Source organism: Crocodylus porosus, unplaced genomic scaffold, assembly GCF_001723895.1.
Source record: "Crocodylus porosus isolate Cpor-Errol unplaced genomic scaffold, CroPor_comp1, whole genome shotgun sequence".
NCBI classification, from domain to species: domain Eukaryota; kingdom Metazoa; phylum Chordata; order Crocodylia; family Crocodylidae; genus Crocodylus; species Crocodylus porosus.
Genome location: NW_017728918.1, coordinates 20,871,203 through 20,883,814, shown reverse-complemented (window position 1 = coordinate 20,883,814; position 12,612 = coordinate 20,871,203). Strand labels below are relative to the sequence as shown.

The following is a 12,612-nucleotide window of genomic DNA, read 5'->3' as shown; positions in this document are numbered from 1 at the left end:
CGGACTAGATGATCTGCTCAGGTCCCTTCCAACCCTACAAACTATGAAACTTCTTTGTGGTAAGGATGGCCAAAATTCGGAATGGGCTCCCAAGGGAGGTAGTACTCTCCCCTACCCTGGGGGTCTTCAAGAGAAGGCTGGACAGGCATCTGGCCGGGTTCATCTGACTCCAGCACTTGTTGCTGCCTAGGCAGGAGGTGGGACTCAATGAGGTGTTGAGGTCCCTTCCAACCCTAGCATCTATGAATGTATCAATCTATGATAATCACCAACTACCTGAGATTTGACAACAAACTGACAGGCGAGGAAAGGAGAGATGTGGACAAACTTGCTGCCTTCAGAGATACTTGGACACAATTTGTGGAGCGGCTCAGTAAATGGTATATTCCAGGAATACACCTGACGGTTGATCAGCAGCTCCCTGCATTCAGGAGTCATTGTCCCTTCAGACAGTATATGCCCAGCAAGCCTGCCAAATATGACTTGAAAATTTGGTGGTGCTGTAATGCAGCAACATCATGACCCCTGTCTAGAGGCATCTACCTGGGCAAGCAACCAGAAGCTCCACGTCAAGGTAATCTTGGTAACCAGGTCACTGAAAAACTGGTTCATCACTGGTAAAAGGCAGGAAGGAATATTGTGGGTGACAATTTCTTCACAAGTACTAACCTGGCAGAAAGACTGCTACAGCAGGACTTGACCTACGTGGGTATGATTCGGAAAAACAAGGCCAATACCCCAAACGAAAGGCAAACAAATCGAAGACGGGAAACTTTTTCATCCATTTTTGCTTTTGAGGGGGAAATCACCCCAGTTTCCTATGTTCCAAAGAAGTGCAAAGTTGAGCTGTTACTGCCAAGCATGCACCATAAACTGTCAGTGGGTAGAGAGCAAAGAAAGCCATATGACCACCTGCAGATGGAAAATCAACAGGTGGACAATGACACTATTTTTCAATATGCTGGATATGGCCGCCATTGCCAGCCTCATCATTTGGCTAGGCCACAAACGCAAACAATGCACCCCAGTAGAACCTTCCGCAAGCATGAGTGGATGTTGTGCTTTTTGCCCAAGGGCAGATGACTGCAAAACCTAGAAACAAATGTGAAGATTGTAAGTGATTTGCTTGTGTGCACCACAAGTACATCACTGCTGTTTTATGAGGAAAGCAATATTTAGTTAAAACTGTTAGGAAATGTTTTTGGAAGTAATTGTTAGTTTAAAAACAGTATGAACTGCAGGCTTAGCAAATTGTTCATTCACGTTTTGAAACTCTAAAAAAAGTTTAAATTTTGTTCATAGTTCTAGTTAAATATAATATTTAGGGTTCAAAGCATCATAAATATTCTTTCAAACAACCTGTATGTTTAATAAATAGTTTTTGGTACATTTATACTGTTGTCACTGGCTCCATTTTGTTCATGTGGGTGGAGTAACAAGGTACTCTCTGAGAACAACAACAATTACGGTTTCATGAGAACGGATGAGGGTTAAACACTTTGGCAGAGGAATAAATAGAAAAATCAGCAATGTCAAATATAAGCTTTAACAGATTGATTTTAATTAACCTATGCCATCAAATATGTGCCATGCAATGAGACTGAATGATGCATTGGAAGCACAACTTAAGGAATATCCTTTCCTGAACTTTTGATTAAATACTGTTTTACTATTACCAGGTCCAAACTTGCAAAACAACTTAGATAACCAGAATCCCATTCTGATTAAATCTACATCAATATTTCATTTCTTTTTCCTAAGTACAGTACTTCTAATATCCTTTAATTATCTCCTTCAGTCTTTGGAAAAAATGACAAGGAATCATGCAACCAACCTAAAACCATAAACTACAGTAACATTACACTCCCTTTCAAAAGTCTCATTTCATCGTCTTTCAGGTATCGTTCCTCCCATAAAAAACATAGCTTCTAGAACTGAAAGTTACAGACATTTCATAGAATCACAGAAAATTAGGGATGGAAGGGACCTCAGGAGTTCATCTAGTCCAACGCCCTGCTCAAAGCAGGACCATCCCCAATTAGATCATCCCTGCCACGACTTTGTCTATCTAGCCGCATCTTCAAAAACTCCAAGGATGGAGTTTCCACAACCACTCTGGATAACCAGTGCTTTACTACCCTCCTAGTGAGAAAGTTTTTCCTAATATCTAACCTAAGCTTCCCTTGCTGAAACTTGAAACCATGTATTAAATGGTTTCCTTTTATTTTCCCTATCCTTTCAAACCATTTCTGATTACTTCCTTTAAAAAGTGAGTGTATTTCAATTTCTCCTTTAAGTCTTGTTGCTTCAAATAGCAAGGAACTCCTACTGATGGTCCTCCAAGAAAGAAGATAATTATATTGTCTAAATTAAATAAGTTGTAAAGTGCTGACTAGAGAGTATATCAAAAGGCAGAGGGGGAAGGTAGCCAGGGTTAAAATAAAGCACAATATTGAATATTTGTCATATCATATACAGGAATTTTCTTCATTAATTTCCTTTTTACTTAGGAATTTGCCACTTTTAAAAAAATAATTTATCATTCAAAGCAACACAATCTGATAAGTAGGAAATTAAAAAGAAATGGGCAGTTATTGAGTCTTTGCAGAATAGCTAGCCCAACACTCCCCTACGACCTCTAATTTCAATGGTAACAAGAAGAGTCCAGGTAGTCATGGAAGGAAACTCATTTTGTTCAGGTTCTCTTCTCTTTGTGAATAACCACTTTCCTTCATATTTTTAGTTTTAATATGCTATAAAGAAGAGAAAGGAACTTTGTCTCTGAATAAGTTTAGTGTATGATGCAGAAATGACAGCGCAATTGTTGGGCAGCATAATATAACATAAATGTCAATTTATCAGCCTGATTAAAAACAGACAGAAGCTAGAGAAAAAGAATGAGTTACAAGAAAAGCTCTTTTTCACATTAACTTTTTGGACCTCAATCTCTAATACCATACGCTAAGATTTTGTTTTATTATTATGCTGGCTAATGAAAACTTCAAGCTGGGGTCATTATGAGTAGTCAAATCTTTCTCCTTTCCCACATTTTTCTCCATTATCCAGAAGACAGACAGGCATTGATTAATTAAAAAAATATACGACTTAAAGCATGCCTGTGGAAAAACAACTACTACCCTTTCTTTTTCAATTATTTTGTAACTATTGTTTTGTAATTTTTAAAGAACATACACCAGGGAAATATGTCATTATAAAGGGGGAATTTCTAATTTTCTGAGGTAGTTTAGTACCCCAGCTCCCACTGAAAGTAAAGATATAGGTGACTTTAGTGTTTCAAAGGGCTTTTGAAAATCATGCCACTGAAAAAATAGAAGACCTGGACTCTATAGAAATATCTAAGCTGAATGTCATTAAGTAATTACGTCATTCTAGCCTCATGCCATTTTTTGTTGTGTGCTTAGGAGTTATTGTAGAAGTCAAATTCTCAAAAAAAACCTATTTCTATAATGGAAAAGAGAAAACAAAAATCTTTCATTTAGAAGCCTCTTCAGTTCTCCTACTTTCACCTCTTTGCACATTAAATGATACCAATAAAATGTATAAGTTCTGAGACAGCCAGTAGTTCCTGTTTTTCTTTTCTAATTCTGGAGAGCTCACAATATTTTTTTTCCCCTGTAAACAATACTAGAGCTTTACAAAGAATCCCAAATGCAACATCACCAGGATTCATTGATGTTAACTGGTACTGCTACAACAATCAAGGGACAACTGTAAAAGTTAATATTCTGTGCACTCTTGCTTAACCAGTATTTTCAAATGTTATATAGTCTGACTAATGAAGGGTGTATTAACCAAAAAAAAAAGTGCAATACTGACTTTGATGGGTGTGGGATTAGGCTATATACATTCATATATCATCATTATTTAGATTTATATCCCACCCTATCCAGAAAGGCTCAAGGCAGCTTACAATAAATGATGGACAATTCACATGATGAAGAACAACAGACCGCCCACCCAACATGTCAAAGCTTGAAAATCCAGTCAGCTTTACAGGCCTTCTCTTGAAGCTGAGATACTGCATCCTACATCACCTCTCCCTCTTTTGGCTGCCCAATGGGGTAACTTCAGCAGAAAGCTGGGAAGCCAGGGAAGTGTTTCTGGTTGGTGGAATTTCATGATTTCTGCTTGCTCAGCATGTACTATTGGCACATCCACACTCCACAAGGATTAGGCTCGCTAATTATGTGCAAGTGCCAAAAATGGCAGCAAAGTGTAATAGGATTTTACCCAAGGTTCCTCCGTTAAATTGCCTGCAGGACCCAATCTGGCAGGCATTTGCAGAAGTCACCTAGTGTACTAGACCCCAAACAACAACAGCAGAAGGTGATGAGATGCCATAAGCATAGGAAAGACAAAACTGTAATACTGAACGCTCACTTAATTTTTGGCCATTTTTCCTACCCCTACCGTCAAACATGTCTGCTACTGCATCCAGCTTCATGCTGTCCAAAAAAAGTTTTAAAGCACGCATAAAATTCTCTCTTTCAAGTTATTAATGAAAATGCTGAACAGTATGGGACTCAAGAAAGACTCCTAAGCAACTACACTTAATACTTTCTTCCAGTTTAATCACCAAGGATTTAATGCCACTCTTTAAGTATGATTCTCCCACCAGTCACACATCCATATCTAGTTTCATCAAGACAAAGGGCACCACACTCATTTGGTCCCCTGCACCAGATCCAGACAGCAGGGCTCTTCATGGGCTGGATCTGGACCCACTTTTGGCAGAAAGGCAAATGACGACGGCATTAACTGCTGCAATTGCCTGAGCTGCTGGGTCTGCTCAGGAAGCTGCAGGGGTAACTGCAGGCATTGCTCACTCTGCCACCACCAAATAAGTGCTCAACAGGACTCAATACCCCACCCCTAATCAACCCACTGCCCACAGTCCCATAGGCCGGATCACAGCTCCACAGGTCATATGTCTGACACACCAATCAACACCATATATCATAAGCTTATTTACAAGAAGGATCAACACACTCTCTCTCATGAAAAAGCCTTATTAAAAGTTGAGATACAAAACATATCCAGTTCCCCTCACAAGGCCTGTTACCTTGCCATACAAGGAAATGAAGTTGATTAGGCACAATGTATTCCTGACAAATCCATGTTCGTTGTTACTTATCCCCTAGGCACTTAGAAACTGATTGATGATGTACTCCAGAATCTCGCTAGGCATCAAGGGAACCATACACAAATGCCATGTGAATAAAAAACAGTTAGCTGTTGGCATGACAGGGAAGGCACGGCGCATAGTTTTTAATTTAGAACACTCGAAGATTTCACGGTTATGAATCCCAGCACACTTCTGAAAGATGCACAAAGGCTTCATTTTTTTAATAAACTGCAATATGTTTTGCAAAGAGTACAATACTTTCAAAACCAATTCTCCAAGTTGTTTTTAAAACAGCTGTAAATGAATTACAGGGAAATACTTTACACAAACCCTGAAGACTCAACATAGTCTTCCACCTCCTGCCAGCAAATTAACAGAGCCATACGGCTCAGTAAGGAACAGGAAAATATCACACACACACAGCTACACCAGTATGCTTCTTCAGCCACCATTACCTTTCTTCTTTGGGCGACCGGACACCAGCACCAGCTGTATGCTGTCCTAGATCATAAGCAACCCAAAGTCTTTATATCAATCTTAGGCCCCCTCTAAATGGCAGATAAAGGTGCAATAGGATCTAACATGCAATTCACACAATCAAATCTCCTGCCATGCCATATATGCGCATAGCAGGAGGTATGACTCTCGGATCACGGATTAGATCCCATCATGCCTTATTGCTGGTGCAGGGTGAGCACAGCAAGAAGTAAACTCCCACAGCTGGAGCACCCAGTTGAGGGGCTCCCAACAACAGAGCACCATGCACCTGGGTGTGGGAAACCCCCAGGGCCAGAGGATCACCCCCCTGGTGATCTCCCAGCACAAAGGGTGTGCGAAACCCCTGGGGCAGGAGAAATAGCTGCAGAAACCTCACCAGAGGTTTCCCGCACACTGGCGCCCCAGGGAACATAGCAGCTGTGATCCCAAGGGGTTTAACATACTCCTGAGTCCTAGGGGTCATGACTGCCTCAATCCCTAGGGCAGTTTATGTTGGGCATCATGAACCTGTTACGGTGGGAGAAAACACAGAGAAGACCCTACTACACATGCAAATTAAAGCGCAATAGCAACAAGATACCAGATTAATACAGATTTTTGAGGCCTAACTTTATAGCTGGTTGGAGCTTTTTGTTGTGTGATAGACACTGCACATGTAGCTGGCTTCCAGGTTAGCCACTTTATACCTGCACATGCAGGCCCTACATTATACTTACAAAATGAATATTTTATATAAACACTGGTTACTTATTATTCCATCAGACATGAAAAGTTATTTACAAAACTGCATGTAGCTTTCTTGGCAATATAACAACAATAAAGTGAGACAAGTTCATTCCCCCTCTAGAACTGGCTATCTTTCCCCCCCACTAACTTTTTTTTAACCCATTCCAAATTCAGCCAGAATCCATTAAGCCGACTAACTAGGAAGGTACTCAACTCTTGATCTTTTTCTTTAAAGAGTTTCACTCTTTCAATGAAGGTTTTTTTTTTTTTTTTTTCGATTGGACAAAAGACTGCCTATTTCACTATAGCTTCCACATCTTACTGGCTGCAGAAATTCAAAAAGGTATGGGATTATTTCTCTCAGGGACATGTCTTCAAAAAGGCAAAGGTATTATTAAGTTTAAAGGGCAGAGTTTAATTATTTCTTCTTGCCCTTAGGGACTTTATACTCTACTTTTTTTTCCTCCCTCTCTTGGCATGGCAGATAATAATACATGTGTCTTTCCATGACTCGTGTATCTTGTGCTGTGTTTGTAGACATCACATCAAAAAAAACCCTTTTTCCTTGTGAAATGTGCACAGTTCATAGGCATATCTATCTATGAAACATTACAATGTCATTTTACATATTTGCTTTTCAAAGTAAAATCTGCCTTCATTTTAATATTTTATTGCGCAAAAGGTCTTTTTTTATTCCTGAAGAGTTCTGCATTTGGGAAATATTCTACGCAGTCTTGGAAAGATTCTGAATAACAAATATAATGCATACAGATCAGAAGGCAAGGTGTCCATGTGACAGAAATGGGTAAACCCCTTATACTGAAGGCACAAATATGGCATAGTCCCCACAAAGCCTGCAGTCCATGAAAGTTTACCATTGAAAAGGCATTCAAAAGGGAAGAAGATAAGAAGGACTTCTAACTCCCATTTCACTTCCACTTAATTTGGAAATTTTCCCAGCTTGTATAACATAATGAGAATGTAATAGAAAACTCAATACTCTAAATATTCCGATTTCATTTGTTTTGTTACAAGCCATATTTTTAACATGCATCTGTTTTGCATTTTAATTTGTCTGAAAGGTATGAAATCTCAAACACAATATTACATCTTTATTTTCACATTGCTTCATCACATCACATTTGTTTAACTACTAAGTTATAAATTGACTAGATAAAACATCATTCCCAGGCTCTATAATTTTGTCATGCATTTTTTTCTATGTTGTTTACTACAGATTTTATGCAGCAACACTACTCCTAACTAGTTTTCAAGACCAAATTCTAGGCATCTGTAACTTGCTATAAAAAGTAATTAAAGTTCAGAGAGATAGTACTTTACTGCCAGCTGCAGGTGCTCAGCATTCCTCAAGATTAATCTCCAAGATGGATTCAATATGCAGGATGTCTTCCTTATCTAAAGGACAGGACAGACATTTAATAAGGAAAGGGTCTTTTAGATTTGCAGTACTATGGCGTTATCTGTAGAGGTGGCGTATAGGAGATTTTTTGTTTGGGAATTTTGCTTCCCCTTTCAATTCTGGAAAACAGTCTGTTTAAGCTTTACCATAGTCAAAACTGGCAATTTGGTCCTTCTTTTAAAAAAAAATATAGGAAATGCAGTTTGTGCAACTGTAGCTACATATTCAAGAACTTCAATTAATTGAATAAAACTTTTTCCTCTTACAAAAAAAGTTTACCAGAGAAGAAAAAAGAGATAGGTCATTTAAATAGGATAAGACGCATTCTACATTAACCATTTTTCAAATATATCCAGAAAGAAATGAAGCAATACGTTTAAACATCTTACTGTATTGAAGCACAGCTGGTACCTGGGCCAACACATGCATGTACATACACACTTTGAGATGACTGACCCAAACAAAAAATAAGAGATAAAAAACAATAATGCCTCAGCTTCTTGCAGCTGCCAGTGTAACTGCAGTTTCCAAATCCCTGCTGTGCATACTCTAGCAATAAGCCCTTTGAAGATGACTATGCTTTGAGAGAAAGCTTTAAACCTATTCAGATGTGGCATTTACAAAGGAAAGGTGTTTTTTTCAATTGTAGAATTTTGGTACGGAAGTCTTTAAAACTTCAAAAAAAGTTCTAAATGGAAAAAAAAAAAAAGTTAAAAATCAGGTATTTTTATCCAAGTAAGAGACAAATTGGAAGACTATACAGGTATGAGTCTAAACATCAGCCTATTTTGACCATAAACTTTATAAACCTTGCTTTATATAAGCAAGTAAATTCAAATTAGGAGGCAAAAAGATTCCAAAAGGATAAAAGCAAACTATATTAATCACAGAGCTGCATGATATGAGAGAGAGACTTGAGCTTCTTTCCCAAGACCTGTAAGATGAATTATTTTCAAAGTCTGCACTAAACAATTATAGCGCATGGGAGTTTACAGGCGCATAAAGCTTTTTACTCTACCCTAAACAGTTGACAAAAATGCAAACGACCAAGGCACCAATTATGCCATGAATTCATAATTAGAAGATTGCCTTTATAAGGGTGGAAGAAATACCTGAAGTGTATTCTGTAGGCTCTGAGAAGAAGTGTCCCATACACTAAGGAAGGATCATAATGTAATTAACTAGAGTTAACATTCTAGAAAACAAGTAACGTAAAAGCAAAAATAACGCCAAGATATTCTTTTTTCAGCCACCATTACCACTTGGCAACGCGTTAAACAATTTTAATGCTAAAACATTAAAAGCAAATGTAATGCAGTTCCCTCTAGATACACCTATGATTTCAGGGGTTCTCCATTCAAGTTGTATGCTCCTGTATACACTATATTAATGAAATATAAAAATTGGTGATTTCAAACCATTGAAAAGTTGGAAAAATATAAAATTCATACAGCCTGCCACCAATCCAACCATAGAGTGGGACCCAGCCCCTCACCACCAACTGGTGGGGTGGGATGGGGTTACATGACAGGCAGGCCTCATAGCCAACCAGTAGTGAGAGGTGGGGATGCCCAGAGCCCTTCAAGTAAGCAGCCCTCCCCCTTCCATCTTTCCAGCCACACGAGGCTGCTGGAGCACACTCAGGACTGCTGGCTCCCTCTGATAAGCCAGCATTTTCTTTTCCATTTTTATTTTTCCATGGATTTTGTGGGCATTGCCTGGATTTCACAGGCAATGCCAGATTTCACGGAATCCAAGAAATCCGTGAAATTGAGAATTTGGTAGAGCGTTATGTATCAAAGTAAATTACATGCTCAGCTTAATCTTCTGAGCCTTTTGCGTTCTTCGATTCCTGTTACTCATACAGAATTGGTTCAACCAATCAACTACAGAATGGTCTCTTTGAAACTTTCTTCTCTTGTCAAACTCCTGCTGCTGCTCTCCTGGCTTTGTGCCTAATTCTCATTTCCTGAGGCTCTTCACCACTCCCAGGAAACGTAGCTAGTGCTCTCTCCTACCCAAAGCACTTCTCCCAGATCTCCAGCCCCCTGCCTGAGCTGAAATCTCAACAGGCATACCTCATTTCTGCCACTCTCTTGTCTCTCAGCTTATTCCCTCTGGTATACAGGTCTCCTACTCGAATTGCTGTCTAATATTATGCATAAACTATGCATCCTCCCTTGACTTTTATCAAACAATGAACCAGATAAGCAGAAAGGGCCCAGTCTCTCTTAAAGGGGTCCAACTCCTTTGAGATGATGGCACGTTTGCCTTCCTCTAAGGTTAGTTTATTATCATTATTATTATTATTACTTCTAATATTATTATTTTGTGGCTATGTTCAGATCTGCAAATTCAGTATCATTTCAACATGTTAAATATATACTTTTAATTGCATTTAACCCTATAGCATACGATACCCTTATATATGCCTAATTTTAAGTTAGGTAACTTTCTTTCTGTAACACACAAAAATGTACAAGCAATTTTATACTGCAAAGTGTATTCTACTCTTCATGTTGCTGGGTATCTTATATGTATTGCAAAATATTGTTTCGTACTGCAGAGTGCATATTTAGTTTAAATATGACCGTGTTTAATATGGTGTCTGCTTGGCTGTATCTTGTCTGTTTGTTAAACTGAAAAGAAGCACGCTGTCTGAACAAGGCAGGCAGGAAAGTCCCTTTGTTTAGGACCCACCCTGCTGTGTACTGAAAACAAGAAATTGGTTTCAGCCCCATGCAGCAGGGCAGACCAGGCCCCTAGCCTGACTGGCTAGATTGGGCAGTGTTCTTTTAAATTCAAAGGTTAAGAAAGGTGCATGGAAGCAGAGCAGGCCTGGGGTGATGTCCTGCCAAGTCTCCTCCCAACCTCAGCTCCAACACAGGAAGCGGGTTGGGGCTGGGGCTAGGAGAACCCTAGAGAGGCACCTCCAGCCAGAGGAGCCAACATGAAGAGAGAACTCTCGAGTAAATGGAGAGAGTCTCTGTGTCTGCGACTCTTCTCTCCTTCCCCACCCCCGCTTTCCTTTCCTGGGTTTTGAGTAGGATAATACCATGGGGGTATTAATCTCTGGAGCAAACTGTCAGAATTAGATAGAGCCTGGTGCTCTTTTTTTTTTTTTTTTTTGCAGTTTCTGTGTCTCAGCCAAATTGTGTGGGTGAGACCCACTATACTTCTGGCTGTGGGGCAAATAAACCTGGCCCTCTGAGTTTGTTTTGTAGCTTTTCTGCCCCAGCAGTGCTGTGTGATTGAGACTGTTTTGGGGGTGCAGTATGCTGACTAAAGACACAAACACCCTCTCTCAGCTACCATGTGGAAGAGGAAATTGGTGCCCTATAGCTTCCCAGGGAGCAATTAGGGGCCCCTTGCATCACAGAAGGACCTATGGTCACTAGCAGTTCACCAAGCCACAGCAAAACCAAGGGGCAGCTCATAGGACTCACCAGTGTGGGCCCTCCTGTCCCATCTGTTGTCACGTGACAGGTACAGGGGTGCCAGGCCCCAAAACTAACCCTTTGGGTATGCCCCCAAGTCCTGGACTGCCTGGGCACAGGTAAAGTCTCCCCAGAAAGGGCACAACCTATAAACTATACCTTGCAGTTGACAGTGTTTTCAAACTACATTTGGTATTTCCCTTTGTTTTCCATACCTTGGTTTTCTGTAATACATCTGCCCTTTCTGTTTGCATTTCTTGTGAAGAGGGCATTTAGTTTATGTGGGACAACCCAGCCAAATTCAATCCCAGATTTCTCAGTGGGGGCTCGAGCCACAGCAAAAACTTATTAGGTACCCCAAAATTTGAACCTGGCCATTGGTGCTGCTGACTAGTGCCTGGCAGAAGGGTTACATTTCATTTTCTTTCCCAACAAGTACAAACTGAATTCAAATAAAAACTTTGCCAAGTTTCTACCAACTTTAGTTACCACAGACAATGAACTCTGGTTTTATTGAATGAGTTTGGCATACAGAAGAAACTTACTAGGGGAGGTAATCAAACAAAGAGAATGTGCAGCAAAAAAAAAAGAGGACAAAAATCTAACCTCTGATACAACAAGACTTAAAGGATTTTTTTCTCAAAATTCTACACATTTTAAAAACACTTAATTTCAGTGTGTGTCTATAAATGAAGAGATGAAGCTGCAAGAGGAATATTATAACTCCAGTGCTGCAGGCAAAAACTAAAAAGCAGGTCCAGGAAAATGATTTCATTATAAAAAGGCAAATGTGACTGCTTATTTTTTAATTTAAACTTACCATTTGCCTACCCTATGATGACTTGCCACATGGGAATATCACATTTTTAAGGTTAGCTGTTTGAGTCATTAAAAAGGTATTTCCATTCTCGTCACCAATTCACTTTCAGGTAAACGGATTTCATTCAAACTTTGCAATAAAAATTTACCTTTCAGTTGTGACCAAGCAGGATAAGTTTCGGCCCAAAGTAGTATTTGAAAAAGTTGAGGTTGAGAACAGAAAAATATACATAAAAGTTGTTATCTTAAAAGTGTAGATTTTTACTACCAGTATAATGTGCAATATAGCAGAGTTATGGCTGTTGGGGGAGCCATACTTTTGAATTTCCTGACTTCTGTGAGCTTAGAGTGTGAGCTGTAATGCTTCAATATCGTAGTTAAATGCAGTAAAAAGGAAAAGGAATTACGAAGAAAAAAAAAAAAGATGTTGGTTAAGTATTTATAACACAGACAAAGGCATTATTTTCCACCGAGATTACCTCTTAAATCCCAATGGCAATAGTTTTAACAATCGAGTAACAACAGTAATTGTAGCCGTTAAAACAGAGATTAGACAAAAAAAAAAA

At 39.3% G+C, this 12,612-nt stretch overlaps 1 protein-coding gene across 1 annotated transcript in view; it reads right to left on the bottom strand.

Moving 5' to 3' along the window:
- The window catches only part of NBAS (neuroblastoma amplified sequence), a 364,123-nt gene that overhangs the window by 253,227 nt on the left and 98,284 nt on the right, over positions 1-12,612 (bottom strand). The gene's annotated exons all lie outside the window — the stretch shown is intronic.